Source organism: Passer montanus, unplaced genomic scaffold, assembly GCF_014805655.1.
Source record: "Passer montanus isolate IOZ18808 unplaced genomic scaffold, ASM1480565v1 scaffold24, whole genome shotgun sequence".
NCBI classification, from domain to species: domain Eukaryota; kingdom Metazoa; phylum Chordata; class Aves; order Passeriformes; family Passeridae; genus Passer; species Passer montanus.
Genome location: NW_024367037.1, coordinates 4,069,498 through 4,088,419, shown reverse-complemented (window position 1 = coordinate 4,088,419; position 18,922 = coordinate 4,069,498). Strand labels below are relative to the sequence as shown.

Sequence of the window (18,922 nt, the reverse complement as noted above, 5' to 3'; positions counted from 1 at the left end):
GCATGGATCAGCAGAGCTTAGCTTACATCACTTAGGGCCTGATTAAACCTAATGACTCCTCTGTGCCCTGTCCCTCTCAGACCACTCATCACACCATGGGGCAGCAGCAAGAGGTATAGCTGGCTTGAAGGTGGCACATGCCACCAGGTAGTAGTAGATTTTTCACCTGTTTCATAGTGGCAAGACTGTCCTCATTGAGATGCCTAATAGCACAAAGAAGCCAGACAACGTACAAAGCAATCTGGCTTTCTGATTTAGGGTTTTTCCCATATAACTACTTTATCTGTCTTAATTGTTGCTGGTTTTCCTCCAGCCACACAACTGCAAAACCAGTTTCACATTACTATTCCTAATAGATAAGCAAAAAATAATTTTATTCTGCAACATGATTACAGACTGAAATGAAGAGAGTGGCATACCAATTTTAAGTTAATAGAATTATGATCACATCAATTGCAGTGGTTGTCTATTTAATTTGTTTGTAATAACAGAAATAGGAGAAGCAAATCAGTGTAAAACAGGTATCCCACATGCAAACACAGAAAAAAGAGGATGGAAGATACGTGATATTAAACAGGAGAATTTAGAAGCCTGTGTATCATATGCAGATACTTTCTGATGACCCTCTGTATGGGTCATTTCCTGATAATCATCACTACACTAGCTGCCTTAATTACTTCTTTCATGGCCTTTATGTCATCTTATCCCCTTTAGTCATGCTTTAAAATTACTAAGACACATTTTTTTTACTTTATAACCTTTTACAATGATTAGAACAAATGGACGTATAAGTAACTTTTTATTAAAAATTGTTTTATCTCAGAGAAGCAAGTCAGAATGGTCAGCCCGCCAAGACTTGTTACATCCTTTATCCTTCTGTGATGTTACCATGTTTTAAACTCATTCTGTGAAAATGTGTTCACAGAAAGTGATCAGTAGTGACTTCTTCTGCTTCTATACTAGTAAAGCTGAATTATTGTTATTTTCCAGCAATGCCATTAACTGCTACTTACAACAGAGGTTTTTCTTGATACAAAGAATTTTTTTTTTAAAAAAACCAAACATCTGTGATAATAAAAGAAAACAAACCTCTCTTGATCATAGTTTAGCTAATGTCCAAAATCCTTCTACCTAGTGTAAGAGAACACTAGAACTATCATTTGCTGCTGACAAAAAGTAGCATTTTCCTTACTTAGCATCAATGTACTTTCCAAAGGAATACGTGCCATATGCTTCTACCCAATACTGAACTACTTACTTCTGTATGACAAGAATCTTTTTCATTTCAGATATACTTTTCTGATCTTTTCTAACCAATGCTAGTCAGTCTTTTAATCAAAGAAGGACTAGATTAACAATACTCAGCTAAACTGAGCAGAAAACAGCTGATTTACCAAATACTGTCTAGTCAAATTAGACCACTATTAATGTAAGAACAATTACCAAAAAACACACATTAAATATTATTAATACTTATGGAAAGGCTTCAGTGTGGGCACAAGGCTGATGATCATAAAAATTATACTTCAGGCTGTCTACTGACTTATTGGGATTCCATCCCTTCTGAACTCTGCACTTGAGGAATTAAATTGCGTATGTTTGGGGTTATTTCTGAGCAGCACTTATTTAAATTCAGCCGCTGAGAAATTTCTTTGACATCTCCCCTGGCTCATCTGCTAGAAGTAAAGTATCTGTGGCTTTCAGAGCTCCTAGGCTTTTCATTTATCTACTGATTAATCTCCCAAAAGACACACCTTACTAGATTTTGTGCCAAAGAAGTTAAAAACATTTCCTTTTACTGCTTCAAGCAGATATTTACTGTTTTCCAGATGCATCTGCTGTGGAGATTTTGCCAAAATAATGGTGATTCTTTCCCATTATCCCAACAACATATTAGCAGCTTTGTAAGAATTTACAAGGTTTTTCTAAAAGACGATGTTTCCTTTTCAATGCTCTGACCTATGTCTGACGCATGTCACCTTATGTCCCTGGTCTGAGAGCATTATTACTATATTTTCCAGTTTTTTCTTCCTATTTCCATACTTTTTTTCCCACCAACCTCAGGTTCTCTTCTTCCCTTATAAATACTCTAATATATCATGGAATAGAAACTTATGTTTTTCTTTCTACAGAGGTTCTTGACTTCTTTCAGATAAATTTAACTACAGAATCTTCTGATTTGGATTTAGGTCCAAAGTCGGTCACCTCCATTTCTACAGCTGCCAATCCTGATGCAAACATTCCTATTTTGCAAGAAATTTGTGAAACTGAGAATACAAAATGCTGCATGGTTTGTTTTCGCAGATGCTTGCAGTCCTGGAAAGCGTATCACCAGCAGTTTTAGTACAAGCAATTTTAGTGCTCAGCAGCAATCCTTTCATTCCACCAACTCCAAGTAAGGAGAAATGTAAACTACTGTGCTTCTGGGTTTTGTTGTGTAAATAGGATCATTTCCACTTTCAGAAACTGCTGTAAGAAAGTGGTAACAAAACTGCATTAAGTTTTTATGGGGATCTACAGTTGCTAAGGAAATTTTGCACCAACTACAACACAGAAGCAGTGTTATTCCATGGCAGTTTAGACCCTTGTTAATAATTTAATGAAGGCTGTAGCTCTATGTCTGTTTATATCAACTTTATGTACTTTAAAGACAGCAATTTTTCATTTTCCTAAAACAGGAACTACCAGCCCTGGTCACCAATAAACCTGAAAATTTTCACAAACCAGTGAAAGACACTTTTCCACTATTCTGCCAACAAAACTAGATGAAAACAGTATTTCACCATACTACAAAAACTGCAAAAATTACTGGGGTGCAAATATGTTTACTCAGGGGCAAGTTCCAAAAATGAAAAGTTTGTAAGGGATGCTTTTGCAGGAAGAAAAGGATAGCTCTTTTGCTTTAGGCAAAAGTAAAGATGGGATGCAAGAGAACTGGTTTTTCTTTCTCGTTCTGCCAGAGCTGCCCTCTGATTCAGCTCCTATGACTGAAATAAAGGTTTTTAAAGTTTGCTACCAAGTCAGACTGTACATTTTTCTTGTAAAGTGGATGGCAGCAATACTTGCCTACCTCATAGCTCTTGTATCAAATTTAGTGATGTTTGAGAGGTGAACAACAAAGTCCCTCACCCTGCACCTGTGAAAGAAGAAATACAGGGATTTTGAGGAATAAGGAAATTGCACTGCAAAGGCAGAAATTTTAATTTCTTTAATCTCTACCAAACTGAGAGACTAGATAGAAAATAATGTTTGAGAGGTGAACAACAAAGTCCCTCACCCTGCACCTGTGAAAGAAGAAATACAGGGATTTTGAGGAATAATGAACTTGCACTGCAAAGAAATTTTCATTTCTTTAATCTCTACCAAACTCAGAGTATAGATAGAAAATCTAAGTGGGCTGTTAAAAATGGTGAGTCTAGAGGAAATAAAATTTCAACATACTAGTGGTCTGTACCAGAAAGAATGGATGTAGCTTAAAGAAAAGGAAGCAAATGTTGGGGAGCATCATGGTCTGGCACCCTAAGGAAATGGGGCACGAGCGCACAGCCCTTGGACCAGGGACCTCACCAGCCAGCAACCCAGCAAGGCCAGCAGGACAGTCTTGGAGAGAACAGCCAGTTTCACCCATGAGGTGACAGCTCCATGCAAGTTCATGGTAATAAGGCAGGCCCAGTGCAAAGCTGAGAAGTTGATCCTCAAGTCTGGAGCAGGTTTGGCAAAAAAAAAAAAAAATAGGATCAGACAGAACCCATGGTTGCTGGGCAGGTCCATACCAAAATGACAGGACTGAGGACAAGCTTACAGGGTCCCTGCCAGCCACAGCTGTGATGGACAGAATGAGAAACCAGCACCCCACAGCATCACAGGGCATGGACTGATGGCACTGAGTTGAGCTGAAATGGGATCAGCGATGGGAAAAGGATGGTGGGGGTTGGGGGTGCAGCCCTAGGGGACTACTCAGGGGCAGAAAGAGCTTTTGGAGCTCTCAGAGCCCTGACACTGAATTTTGGTTGCTTTTTACTTCTTACATGAACTCTGTGTGATGATTCTCTGTGTACAATACATAAATGACGTCCCTCACAAAGATACAGAAGTTGCACACATACTGATTTTATTTCAGGCGAGATGAGATTGCTCACTTCAGAGACATTAGGGGTGCAAGCATCTTGTGACCTGTAGTAAAGAGTTAGCATCCATTTGACCACAGTATTTCATTTTTTTGCAAGCAAATTTTATTAGGTTTTTTCCTGAGGAAAACAGTAAAGAAAGGTGATACTCCTGATGAACTGTCAATCTAGTTATGCTAGTTCGGATTTAGGGGTCTCCACTGACCAACATTTCAAACTATTTCAAATTATACATTTAAAGGCACAGTTCACTCAGTTAATCCTAACTCTGCCAGTTACAAAATTAATTTAATGATGTTTAGATTAATCATACTACTTTGCTTTTAACAGATATTTCCAATGACCTTTTGGTTCACTAAAGCTGCATGTAAGTACAGCAAGCTAAATCCTTGTCGTTCAGGGCAGTCTAATCCCACCAGATGTTGATCATAAGAGATGCCTAACAAATGAGAACTGGTCAGACCAGATGGATTACACAGTCAGATATTTTAGTAAAATTTCCTGTTGTCCAGAATATACAGTTCACTACAAAATGTTATACCGTAGGAGTTTCAGTACAGACATATAAATATATGTGTACAAAACAAATGCTTGAATGATAAGAAAAAGTTTCCTCATTACGTGGACAAAATATAAATTGTGTGTAATTGCATAGGACAGATTACAATTTTTGGGATTAGTATAGATAGAGGTCTCACTATACAATGTTTTACAAGCAAACATAATTATCCCTATTTGCATTCCAATGGAACACATTACTCACATTTAGAGGTTTAGAAGCATTAAGTGAAAACTTATATCCAAGAAATACAAACTGCAGAGATACACTTTCATTGATATACACATCATTTGGGACTACAAAAATGAAACAGGTTGTAAAACCTCATTTGAAGCAGAGAGACAATGCAAAAATAAAAGACGAAGCAAAAATACACCAAGAGGAAACAGTAAAATGTTATTTTAGCTAACAGGAAAGAGTTTAATTTAGAGGAAAACTAAAAAAGTAAATATGTTTTATCATGTAAAGGAGAAATGAAATCAGAACTGCACTGGATTTCCTTTTCTGTTCAAAAGAAATCAGGTATTTTATAAAAGTACCATGTTTATAGTTTTCATTGCGACAGGAAGGGAAGAAAGAACCCCAGAATACTGGATTTTTATTTGGGTAGACTGCCACAGTACAGGTTTTCACAAAAGATCTTACTTTTTTCATTGAAGTAGGATGTTAGTAGCTGGGTCTAACCTGAAAACTAATGCAATCAATATTAGTCTTGCCTACAAGAAGCAACCATGTGTTTCAGACTGGAGCAATAATAACACTGCTAGTGATATTTTGTTGTATTTGTACTATGATTATATATTGCAGTTAAAAATGGTAACTATCCTCCTTTCTGCCTCAAATGGCAGTACAGTTAAATATGGTTTCACATAAAACCTACATATGTGTGACTATCAAACAGCTCATGCCCATTTAAAAATAAACCTCTATGGAGTCATCTACAAAATGCTCTAATTTCCTCCCAAATTCTCTAAAGGAATAAAGAAATTTCCTTACTTTACCTTTCTTGTGTTTTTTGATCACAGAAGTTAAACATAAACAGGAGCTCTGATATTAAAACTACTAGTTGTGTTTAAGAAGAATTGATAGGCATGTAGGGTTCTTGTGGTAGGGGGGAAGTTAATTAGGGGGCTTTAGGGTGACCTACACACAGTCTATGTTAGAAGGTGATTTCTCTCCGATGGATAAAAAAAAATCAATTAATCTTCTCAAGATGTGGATCAGTTGCTATGAGGTACTCAAAAAAACCCAGCAGATTACAGTGAAATAAAAATTTAGCTAGGAAAAAACTCTAAGGATCTGCACTATGACGAAGTATGAAAAGGTTAAGTTCCACTTAATCTACAGGCATGTTAAGAACATGGACATAATGTTCAGCAGGACTTTGAGCAGTCTGAAAAAATAAACTCTCTTCACTAAGGCCGGACACTAAGACAAGTTGAAACATAACTCAGTAGTACAGCAGAGAAAGAAAAGGAATGGTACATTCCTTACAGGAAAAAAATGCATAATGCATTGCCAAGCCAGAAAGGATCTCTAAAATAGTAGGCAAGGAAAGTAATGATGTAGTCTATAAGAAATCACATCTGTTTACATGAGCAGTTAAAGAGAACCAATGAACAAAACTGAAAAAGAAAATACACCAAAAATAAACTTCTGGTTCCTTTACTGTGAGATACCATCTACAAAACAAGATAATGTGATTTCTGATGGCTTCCAGGGAAATAGGACGACCATCCTTCCAAAAGTTTATCAGATGTGACTCGTAGAGAAAGCAGAACAAAATTAAAGGGTCTGGAGGCTGTAATATTATACAACAGTAATTTTGTCAGGTATTATGAAAGTAAATAGGGACCATATTGAGAATAGATTATTTAATAATTCATAAACCAATGCCAGAAGTGCAAGTAATTAAGTGAGAATTTAGAAATGCTTGTTTATTACAGCAAGGGAATGCAATAGGACTACTGAAGCTGGTGCAAGCATTCAAGTAACTGGGAGTGTTGAAATACTCAATATTTTTTCTTGGAGGGAATGTGGAGGCAGACAAGTAAAGGCACTCTATATTATTATGTGTGAAGTGCAATCAGAACATCAAATGAAGAATATAGAGTACACCTGCATCTTTTTCTGGGAAATTAAATTTCACAGGGTTTAAATATGAGTTTAGAGAAAAAATATACTTAAATAATTTTTTTTCAAATTAAAATAAATTTAAACCCGCTAGAATACATAGTAAGGCTGCTTTACATTGGTGAATTTAATCTAGCCTAGGAAATAAGAATAGAACAAGATGGAAAGTCTCACGGTACCACAAAACTAAATAAATCAAAGCTTAGTAAAAGATAATTAATTTCTTTTGAAGGACACACTGTGCCACCACCCTCAAACTCACTTCTGTAATAATCCACATGTAGCAGAGACTGACCACTGAACCAAAAATTAGGGACTCAAGATGTGCCTATATTATTAGAGTTGGACAATGTATAGTAAATAATTCTTGCATACATACACATTTCAAACAGATTTATTACACTCAGGAAGAGCCCGTTTACTAAAAAAATTCTGAACAGAATTCATTGAGAGGGATAATTCAAACAAACGTGAAAGATAATTAAATATTGCTTAAGAAAATGTTATCAGTATTAAAAGAGCTTTGATTTATAATTACATAAGGAAGCACCTTATGTAAAATCCTCCTTGATTAGGCAGAATGAAAGCAACCTACCATTTATACATTTGAAGTCTCTTAATCCATGACGGATAAAATATTTTTTTATTCCAGCACTAACTAGGAAGGGTGTTACATGCATATTGCTAAAGTTAAGATAAATGAGCATTTCTACAGAATGAGTCATCTCATCAATAAATAGATGTCTAAAACAGGTGAGATGAATTGCACCCTGGAAGAACCTCTCTGCTTTCTCCATTAACTATAAATGGAGCTAGATGACTCTCAGATACAGACAGCTGAATTCCAGGTCTCAAAATCTAACCCCGTCTCAAAATCGTGTTCCAGTAGCACTGCCATCCACTGAAAGTTAGAAGCCCCAAAGATCCCTTACTTTAATAAAAAGTTCTCAGGGCAAGGTCAGAGGGGTGAGCTGCCTTCCTGCATCACTCCTCAATCTGTCCACCCAGTGGCTGAGGGAGAACACACAGGGTCTTATTCCACTTCTTGGCTGGCAGAGGAGGTTTGTTCAAACCATGGGTTTGCAAAAAACTTTAAAGTCCTTAAGTATTGGGATTTTTTTCTTTCAGAAAACCTGGACCAAGATGGAAGTTTTGCCGTGCACTCAGTCACTCTTCCAAAGCTACACCTCCTCACTAATGATTTAGTTGTATCACACTGAGGGGCCTATGCCAACATTTATAAAACCTCTGCATCCAGGAGTAAGTCTTGTTATCAACTGAAAACTATGAATACAAGCCTCAGTGGAAAACTAAAACAGGAAGAAACATTCACGTAACGTAAAAATTGGATTACATTTTGATGAAAGAGAGATTACAGAACCTGTGAGGATAGATATCACAAGGAATTATCACATTATTTCAAAAGTCCTCCAAGATAGCAATCCATATTCCTCAGACTTACTAAATGTGGAAAGGTCAGCAACATCAAGATCAGATTTAATTGTGTTCTATGTCGGAACTATGGGAATACTTGCCCTCCTGGCAACACACTAGGGTATTAGGGCTTTAGGCTTTTTAGGAGTACAGGGATAGGTTTGCTTAAAGTTTGAGAACACTTTAATGAAGCTTTTCATTAACTTATTTTCCACCGCTCCAAACATCTTTGTTTAGATCAACTTTGTAAAAAAAAACCCTGCAGCTTAAACATCATGAGTCTCTATTTCTTCTTTCAGATGAAAAGCAGAAAAGAGACACCATTTCAAGGATTCAAGGCCACCACATTACAATGATAATGCTATTATAAATATACAATAAAATTTTACCATATGAGCCATGTTCCAGCCCCATTTTTCTTCTTTCTGAAAAATCACATGAGAAGTTACCTTCTGTCTCTTCTGACTCAGAGAGGTTCTGCTACATTAGAGAATTAAATTGGATGCTAACTGGAGTGATATTACTGGGCAGAGACAAGCAATAAGGAGATTTTAAAAATGAATATTCCTCTTTCTCTCCCCTGTGTATCATCTACATTCAAAGAACTTTTTTTCACTTGCATATGTATATTAAACTTGAGCCATTCTTTTCTGTTTTCTTAAGACTGAAATTTTGTAACACATTGTACTAAGGATGGTAACTTTAATCCATTTGGAAACCAAAGTCAGAAGAAGATAAGCCGAAGATATATGACACTAAAATACTAATGCATTTCTTAGTTTTATGTATTGAAATTTCATACCACTGGTTTTTTGTTTTTTTTTCAAAAATAACTTTTTAGAGTCTTTGAAGTGGAAACAATTGCTCACTTATTAATTTTTTCCTGCCTCAGATGGTCACAAATATCATTCCTGTGATCACTGGGATTATTATCTGAGGAAACAATGGGTTTACAAACACAAATGGCCACCTTCTACACATGCAAGTTCTGCTGATCTGATGGTTTTATCAAAATGCTTCAGCATTGCCTTGCTGTGAAGACACCATATAAGCTTTATTCATAATTTATATTTATTAATAATTCAGAATAGCAAAATAGTTTCACAAATATTTGTGAAGCAAAATTTTAATTTTTTTTTTTCATTTTCTGTCTGTGGTATGCAGAAAATCATCAGCAACGCAGATCCAAAGAAGGATTGTGAATCTGGCTATAATAGTTGGCATCGAGTTTGCACTCACCCACCTGTACTGAAGATACTGTGGTGTTATGAAACCTTGAATGATTCAGATACTGTCAGCATTACAGGAAAATATATTTCTCCCTGCTTTCAAGCCCACAAGCCACAAGAAGGCTGAAATTCACAATCTTAGTTGTGGCAGTCATCACAATGTGAACATCTTCCCTTTGGATCTCCTTGAAGTTCTTTATATTTCAAAAAAAACCAGACATACACAGGCTAGCTGAAAGACTACATAACTTATGGGGAAAAGATCATCCCCAAATACCAATCATGCTTTTATTTATAGAAAGGACTTCTGTAAATTCCATCTGTAAATCCCAAGTGATTTCCAAATCTGTTAACTTAGCTGTCACTACATTCAGATCTACATATCTTACATGACTTTGTAGAGTGAGTTAAACATTCTAATAGGAATACTTGGTAAGTTCAATGTTATTGTCATTGGATGCTGCAAGAAAGTTCAAATGGCCAAAGCCAACGATTATTTTTCTTTTTGGAAAATTTATTATTTTCCAAAACTATAAACTTCTTACAAAGTGGTTACACACTACACCTGTAGAAGGAAGCAGCAGTCTTGCAGCAGCTGTATGGTGACTGTGGTTTTCATTGTTTTAGGAAACCCTGCTTGAGTCAGTAAATATTTCCTGAAGAAATTTCCTGATTTTACTGTTCTGTTTCTAAACAACAAAAAAAACCCCGAAACCAAAAAACCACCACCACCAAAAAAACCAACCAAACAAAAAAAAACAAAACCAAAAAAAAAAAAAGTCAGGTGATCCTGGAAAATGTCAGAAATGCATATAAAGTGGCTCACATTCAAAATTATTGGTATCTAAAATTTAGTTGCACTTGCATTTAGATTACCCACAAGCTCAGGAACAAAGGATAAACCTAAAAGTAAAGGTTGAAAATTCAAAACCAAGAAAAGACAAGGCATACAATTTCAACTACTTAAGTGTATTTTGAAAAGGTGCCATGTACTTGACACAATAGCCAACTGTGATTTCTAGGAAGCACACAAAATTTACCCTGTCTCTTATATGCAGCAGCAAGCTGAAGTTCAAGGCTTCTTCAAGGAGTGTGACAGAATGTTGCTAAAAAATAATGGATGTTTAAATGACACACTCTGGCAAAAGGGGAGCTACAGTACCTCAAATCACCTGGGGAGAAGAAAGTTACAGACTAAACTACTATTTCTCCTTCTAATCTCTCTGCATCTCACCTCTTTCCCCTAAAAACTGATAATGGCACTATCATCTACTACATCAGTGATTTTCCCAAATTCATCATGAGAGACATGATTGTCCTCTGCTAAAGGCTTTGGAGAGCAACCACATCTGTTAAAAAAACCAAACAAGCTCAAAATGAATCCATAATCACATTCCTCTTTGGAAAGCTCAAATTTAGATAAGCAAGGTAGTTAATAGCTCAGCTAACCCATTCCAGTTACCAATTCATATGTGTTACGTGAATTAAATTCAATTTTAAACCAAGTTAAATTCAGGGAAAGCAATAAACACTACTGTTTCTATTAGAGTGTTTTCATCTTATTTTCTAGGACTACTAGATTATTAAACTTAATTTTAGAATTTGGGGATTTTCCCTTGGTTCTCCAAGATCAAAAAAAATACAGTAACTATATTAATTTTTTTTTTTAATATGGAAAAAAAACTTGCACATCATTTCCTGCAATGGCGTATGACTGTTATTTCACACTTTATTTACTCCAGAATCCTCAGAAGGACACCATATGGTGGTGATAATTTACTGTACTTGAGCGTCTCAGTTTGATTCACATACTTCCTCCACTGAGATTTCAATTGTTGGCGGAAGCTGTGCTGCAGTTACCTGTGAAAAGTCCTTCTAGAAAAGAGATTTTCCTCTGGCTCTTGTACATATCTTTTTGAACCCTTCAATGCCTTTGTTAATTGCTCTTTCTTTTCTTTGACAGACTTCTTTGTTCTGAGATTTTTTTCCTTGTCACTTTTCCTGAAACTTCTTAAATGAAAATAATTTCTTGTATGTCTCATATAAAGTCCTTTCTAAATAAATTCTCTGCATTATTTTATATTATTCCCAATGGGATTCTGAATAGGTCTGGTGCTGCATCTTGGCCTTAAGTAGCCTTTTGGGATTTGCACTCATTCTTGCAGCAATGCAGTTTAAAAAAAAAAACATGGTGGTATCTTTTAATTTAATTGGTTTCTCTTTTCCTGTAGAATCCTCCAGAATCACATTCATACAAGCTGTTTGGTTTAAGAAAGTAAAGCCAATTGTACCCATGACTGGAAAATCATACAAAAATGTAAGCATTCTATCAGTTCTGTCTGGGAGGAAGTCCTTATTTCAGTATGGAAACCAGAACAAAAAAATCTTCTAGGTAAGAATTCCAGGTGTTCCAGAATTACTTGAAGTGTGTTATGCTGAAAATTAAGGAACCAGTTTCAATCTGTGTCTTTGGGCCATTTGTTGGCAGCTTCAAGTGGTAAGAATTATGTCTGTTTGTATGGACTGGTGGTCCTCTCCTTGACCGTATGTCCTAAACTCTTTTTACTAGTGCTAACCTTTTCTTTTTAGCCTTATGGATTGTGTCTGGAATTCAAAGAACAGCTGGAATCAGACTTCTATATCCCCACAAAACCTAGCAACAATCTGGTGTGAAAACATGTTTGATACCTTCATAAGGACATAAAATGCTTTGTTATGTCCCTGTTAGGAAGGAGAGTATACATGTACTATCATTGTGGGTTACACATTTGACCAATGAAATTGAATATCTTCCTCAAAATAACTTCTATCTATTAATGAGTTTTAAATACGCTCCATGCCATTTGTTTTGTGTTTTGAATTGGTTTGAAGGATAATGCCCATTTAGCATTAAAAAACCCAAAACCAAATTGTAACATTAATTGCCTGTAAAATTAATCTTCCTCATTTAAACAAGAAAGAGACTTAGAAGCACATGGAATAGTCCCATAGTCCACACAAGCAAACTCTGTTCTGGCAAGAAGAAGCTGTACTATACTGGGAGTTAGGAGAAAGACATTGATTTTGTTTAAATTTTGTCCTCTTTCTTTACATAACATTTCTGCTAAAGCTCTGCAGACATATTTGAATTTATATTTGTGTATACTGCAATCTAAATAATTCTTTAAATTTCTACCTATTTATTTATTTAAATGCCGGGAAAAATTGGTGTATATTATCTAGGAGTGCAGGTGTTATTAGAGTATTTAGAAAACTGACCATTCATTACTGATTTGTGTGAATAAATGTTTAAATACCAATCCATTGACATGGAAACATATTTTCCTCCACATAACATGAACATACCAAAGTAAGGGAAGTATCAGCTACTACTGATATTTGGGTCTAAAAACATATATTAGAGAAAGGAGGACAGGAATCCTCCCTCTTTCTCTCCCTGCCCTGATTCCCTATTGTTACCAGATGACGTGATACTCTTAATTATGATCCTAAAGGAGAGGAGAAATGGAGGAATAATGTGGTGCATCCTTTAGTTTTCAATCATTTCTCCAAAGTGCTATTTAATAGATTCTAATAGATTAAGTTTCAGCTTTATAAGTTTTTTTTAAATATAAGATTAACCACATTAGTAGCACTGCAGGACTTCAGCTAAGCTCCTGCTTCCTTCCTGCAAGAGCTTGCCAATGACTGACACAGCAAAGGTATTTCACACATGATCCCAGATCTGCAACCCTCTGGAATACACTTTTTTGGTACCAGCTGCTCCATTAGTGGTTACACTTACATTGTTTTTCCATAAAACATGACTTATTATTACTGCTGAGAATATACCTTCTGCAGTACATATTTCCTTCAATGGCTCACAAAGAAGTATTTCTTTATCTATTCCACTACTGAAATAGGACCCAACAAATACCTGAGACACATCAGAAATATCTGTACTTTCAGATACTCCCAACATCCTACACTGCATTATTTTTTAAATATCTGTTTCTTACACTCTCCAGCAACTCTTCAATTCCATCCATCTTACAACAGTATTTGCTGACAAATGGACTTTGTCACCCCATTGTTTTCCATGCATCATTTCAGATATTTTCACTGGAGCAATAAAAACAAGTATTGCCTCAAAAAATATGGGTGTTTTTGTATTTTCCTACTAAGAAAGAAAATTCAGAATTTTCTTCTAAACATTTATCATTATGTTTAGCTATGTAAAGTATTGGACAAACTATCACATGACTTTACACACCACTTGAGGCTTGTTTTCATGTTCTGGATGCTTAAATTTTAAATGGCTTCCTAATCTCAATGGCCTCATTTACTGTCAGTAGCAAATGTCTCAAGGCATAATACACCTTTAGAGCAAGGTTTACTATTAGCAACAGCAGCATAATGGTCTTGGTAACTTGTTTGGGGTTTTTTTTACTTCACTTTTTTTTTCAGATCTGCTTGGCTCATCATATTTGTTACCCATTATGTGACTGATGAGGAGCTCATACTAGCAGGAGGAGAAATGCCAGCTCTGTCATTTTCTTCGTGTTCACGTCTACTGGCATTATCAGTATTATCTTCAATCTGCAGTTGCTCTGCAGGAATCTTTTTAAGCCCCTGGTCCATTTGGTAGTGTAGTGAAAACTACATAATATAATCCATAAATCCACTTAACTGGACACATGTAAACAGTAATACATGGAATAAGCTGAAAGTGAATGAATGAATGAAGAAGCCACTCAACTCCCCAGTGTTGGGAAGTAGCCCCTCTCCCCTCAGGACACTTCAGGAACCCTATGTGACTATCTGACATATGGACTGGCTTAAATGCACAATATCAATTGGTATACTAAATATTAGTAAAGCTTAATTTCTTCCTTATTTTTTAAGATAAAAAAAAAATATAAATGGAAATGTGATAATTTTGTTCCTGCACCCAACCAGACCATCTTATACAACAATTGGTGCGCAGACACCCCTGTCTGGAGACCTTAGCCCTACTCACTCTTTGGGTGGGCACAGTTCAGAGTTTGCCATCCTATATCTGGACTGCAGCATGGATTGAAGGCAAACTCTGGCCATTTGCAAAAAGATGTGCACTTCAAGATATATGCCTAGCAAATAAAAGACATATGGCTAAAGAGCCTAGAGTATTACTACAATAACTACACTCTTCCCCCAAAACTGAAGATAACCGATTCTATCCAGTTCTTCCACTAAAAGCAATTCCAAGATACAGTTCAAACTTCAGAGGAAAACCGTAAGATTGATTTGCAGTTTGGAAATAGACTGTACAGCAAGAGACTAAATGAGCTCTAAGATGGATTAAGACAGAACTGGATCTTGATGACAGTCTGTACATGATAAATTACCTACTTAAGGAGATTTTCTAACTTCAATCTCTAGTCTAGCAGACAAAAATACATAAAATATAGTGACTGGAAGTTAAAGATTAAATAAGCCACATTTTTTTAATGTGTATCACTAACCACTAAGACAGTGACAAAGACGGGAGTGAATTTTCCAGCCTTCTGGTGTTCTTGAGCATGAATACATGTGAAACAACAGAATTACACATCTATTAATTAGATTCTGTAGCATTTCCCTTAGCAAACCAAGAAAAATCTACATTTTGACAAGATAAAACCAAACTTTCCTATTTTTAACTTTTCACTGGATCCAGTCTAATTCCCACCCCTCATTTATTTGTACTTTATTTGTACTAAATGTCTGCATTTTTGAAATTATAATAAATCCCTGTAGACAATAAAAATGGAAAATTCTTTGATATCAGCAGAAAGTAGTTCTTTTTAACTGTGTAAGATCTACTGATTAAAAACACTTTGATTTTAAAAACACTGACAGCAACTTGAGCAAAAAGGAATAACACGATGTACTGGGTCTGGCTGGAAAGAAGTTATCAACTCAGCTTTTTGTGCATTGCTGTGCTCTGCAGTGGTGGCTGAAACAGCACTGATAACCCACCAGGGTTTTGGCTATTGCTTGCAAAGAGTTAAGGATTTCTCTCTGTCTCCTATCCCCCAAAATCAGTAAACTTGGAATAGGTAAGATGTTGGCAAGGGACCCAGCCAGGACATCTGACCCAAACTGACTAAAAGGCTATTCCCCACCATATGATGTCATAGCAACAGATCCTCAGGGGAAGATTTTAGTATTATACCACATAACGCTGCATTAAGATTTGGAACATACCAGGTTTTTTAAGGAAAAATACTAATATTTTAATGCCAAAAGGAAATTTGTCAGTTGGAATTCCTACAAAATAGAGGGCACAATGCTTTAGTCAGAAACCACTGCATCAAAAGCATGTGATGGATGTTGGCAGAATCTTAGCCTTAATAAACAAAATCTTTTTTCAAAGTTCTTTTTGTCTTGGAGACAGGTAAGAACTTTTTTGGTTTTGGTGCAGACATATTCTTAAGATCTGGAATCTCAGGTCCCACAGAGTTCAGCATTTGCTTATTAAGTAATTCTATTTAGCTTTCTTCTTTTGGCAGATAAAAGTTTGCAGCTAAGCCTAGCTACAGCTGAGATTGCTTTTCTTTCATTGCATCTCTGACTGAAATTCAAACATACACACTGTGTACAGCTGAAAAGATGTGCATTGTTTTTCCCTCCCTGTCTTTCATTCTTATGTTAAGTTTTACAGGAAAGAAGTCTTTCATTCTAATAACTGAAAACTAATGTGCATTCAGTTCTTGTCTACAGTTTTATTTTACATTGGCATAGAATTTTGAACACAGATTCAAAGGATCTGGGAGCCTTGCTTAAGGTTGCTTTTTAGTAAATGCGAATCACTTACTTCATCAAGAATTACCACATCTGCTTGATATTCATCCAGCAGAAGGGATGTTTCCACAACAGAAATAAAAATCAATTTATTTTCAATTAACTGCTTTTTTCTTATGCAAATATGTTAAGCCTGTATTCAAGCCTCAGTATGTTCCATATTTCAGGCTGCCTGATTACTTTCACTAAACTCTGATAAATAGCTGCCACAACACAGCAGTGTTCTGCATTTTTCAGTAAGGAACTATAGACATTTGAGGCAGGTGTCCCTTCACCTGCTTTATTACTCCTGTAGCCTCTCTTGTTCCCATCACCCTGCACCCTGGGCTCTTGACCCCATCACCCATCATCTCACTCAGCCACAGATGATCATCTCCCTCTCCTGTGGTTAACACTACACAAAATGGATCCCAAACACAGAGCAATTCCTGTAAGCAAAGGGAACATTCTGGCCCAGAGGCATCAGTTATGCAGGCATGTCTTCAGTCACCTGAAAAATTGAAACTTTACATGGGTCACACTCTGTTAGCACAGTAAATATTTAAGAGGACCAATTCTGAATCTAGTAATCTGTTTTATCAAGATCATTCAGAATTAATCTTTACCTTTTTTTTTACTCAAAAATTTGCCTAAAGGTGTTGGTCAACAAAGTACAGGAATCTTGCCAGAGGAAGAAAGTCTCAATCAGAGGTAAATTTCAGAAAGTATTTTATATGGAAAGAACGAAACAAGTTATGCAAAGCATTTTAAGGACACAAAATTTAAGCTAAACAAGGAAGTCAAGGTAGGGGTATTTCATTAGTTTTGTATTTGTAGAGCTGCACAAATTATAAGTAACTTTAACAGAAGTGAAAACTCAAAACAGCTAGCTTCCAGTTTGTTGAGAACTTATTTTTTTCCTTCACATTCATCCTAAAGTGTCCAGTATTCATACAAACAAAAGCATCTCTGAAACCGTTGGTGATGATATCCACCACAGAAAACTTCACATCATGGTTTTCATTTCACCAAGCTGGACAAATAAAGCAAAGCTGTTCTGAGGGAAAACCTCAGGACCAATTGCAGAAGAGTGACAAAAGTAACACAGGGCACTTGTCTGTTCCACCGGTGCAACAGCAAACACTTTTGCAATCATTAGACTTGACAGAGGCAAAACATGAGATTTTTTACTAGGCTGCAGGCAAATTGGTTTGCTAGTGCATCAGAACATCATAAAGCCTGAAATTAAACAAATAAAGCTAAAACTAAAATGAAGAAAATTACTGGAGAACAAAATAACAACTAAAGGGTACAGCGCAGTGTACCATAATCAAAAGGTAATTCTTATATTTCCCTCCTCCTCTTCTCCATGGAATATCGTTTCAATGTGACGCTGACAGCCCTGCAATCTCTGGTACTGTGAGGAATACAACTTTTCAGTACAGACAAAGATATCAGAGCTGGGAACTTCACAAGCAACACACTGCATGAGCATAGCAATTTGGATCCATTCTAGCCTAAGAGTACTCTTATGAATTCGTACATGATTATCAGGACTGGATAGAAAACTATATTGTGAAAACCAAAATTTATACAATTTGTTGCATTTTGAAACAGATTCCACCCTCTTATACCTCTGGGATAGTGATTCTAGTGCTGACATAAATTGAAGTTCTACAGTCTTAGAGAAGAAGTCTTAAAAAGACAAGTGGACAATTCTTGATGAAGCTGGGCAGTCACAAAAACGATTTTAAGAAAATGAAAGGCTACACTTTTTAATTTATAAAGATGATACAGCTGGATTATGCACTCATTCAGTATAAAATTAGTATCTCATCTACCAAATCACTTCAGACAGATGAAGTAGTCTGATATAGAGCACACCTCTGCTACATGCAACCTCAAAAAGCAGAAGGATCACAGAAGAAAAATTTTCAAGTTGGAGACATGACAAGATTCAGAAGAGTTCAGCACAAAGCAAGGGAGGAAAGTGAGCCAAGTAAGATCTATGGAAAATATTCCTGCCTCTTTCTTAGTGACTGCAAATAAGCACTTTGTTGTGTCCATGCTTGAAGGCAAGAGGAACTATGGAGATGTATGGCCCTATATTGAATAGGAAGGACATTTGTTTTATGGATGGATCCGTGGTTCTGTAGGAAGCCATGGTTTCAGCAATCACTATGCAAAGCACCACTTCTGATAACTGCAAAGCCAGAGCCTCTTGTTTCCCACACGCACACTTTGATGCATTTTTCTAAATGCTACTGTTTATTTACTTATTAGGAAAAGTAACTGCAGCCCGGGTATGCAATTGAGATGGCTTAACAGATTACCCTAGTCCTTGACACCTGTTTGTCCTGCCTGGAAAGTTGCACTTGACCACAGAGCATTATTAAAGAAGCTTTGGTGTGCCTGTTAAGACCTGCTAATGCATATATTGTCTTGTCTGTCATGGTGAAGTTTGCATTTCTCTTAGCACTCCTATATAGACTGGGGATGTGAGAACAAATCCCAGAACGTGTGAGAACAGATCTCCATTATGTCTCCGCATGGCAAACAAAGGCACAGCAAAGCCACTCCTGCTCATGCGGCATTACTAACTGTGCATATCTAAGGAATGACTAGAACAGTCTCTGCAGAAGGAAGACCAACATCTG

At 36.3% G+C, this 18,922-nt stretch overlaps 1 protein-coding gene across 1 annotated transcript in view; it reads right to left on the bottom strand.

Moving 5' to 3' along the window:
- Window positions 1-18,922, bottom strand: part of GABBR2 (gamma-aminobutyric acid type B receptor subunit 2) — a 458,985-nt gene that overhangs the window by 243,051 nt on the left and 197,012 nt on the right. The gene's annotated exons all lie outside the window — the stretch shown is intronic.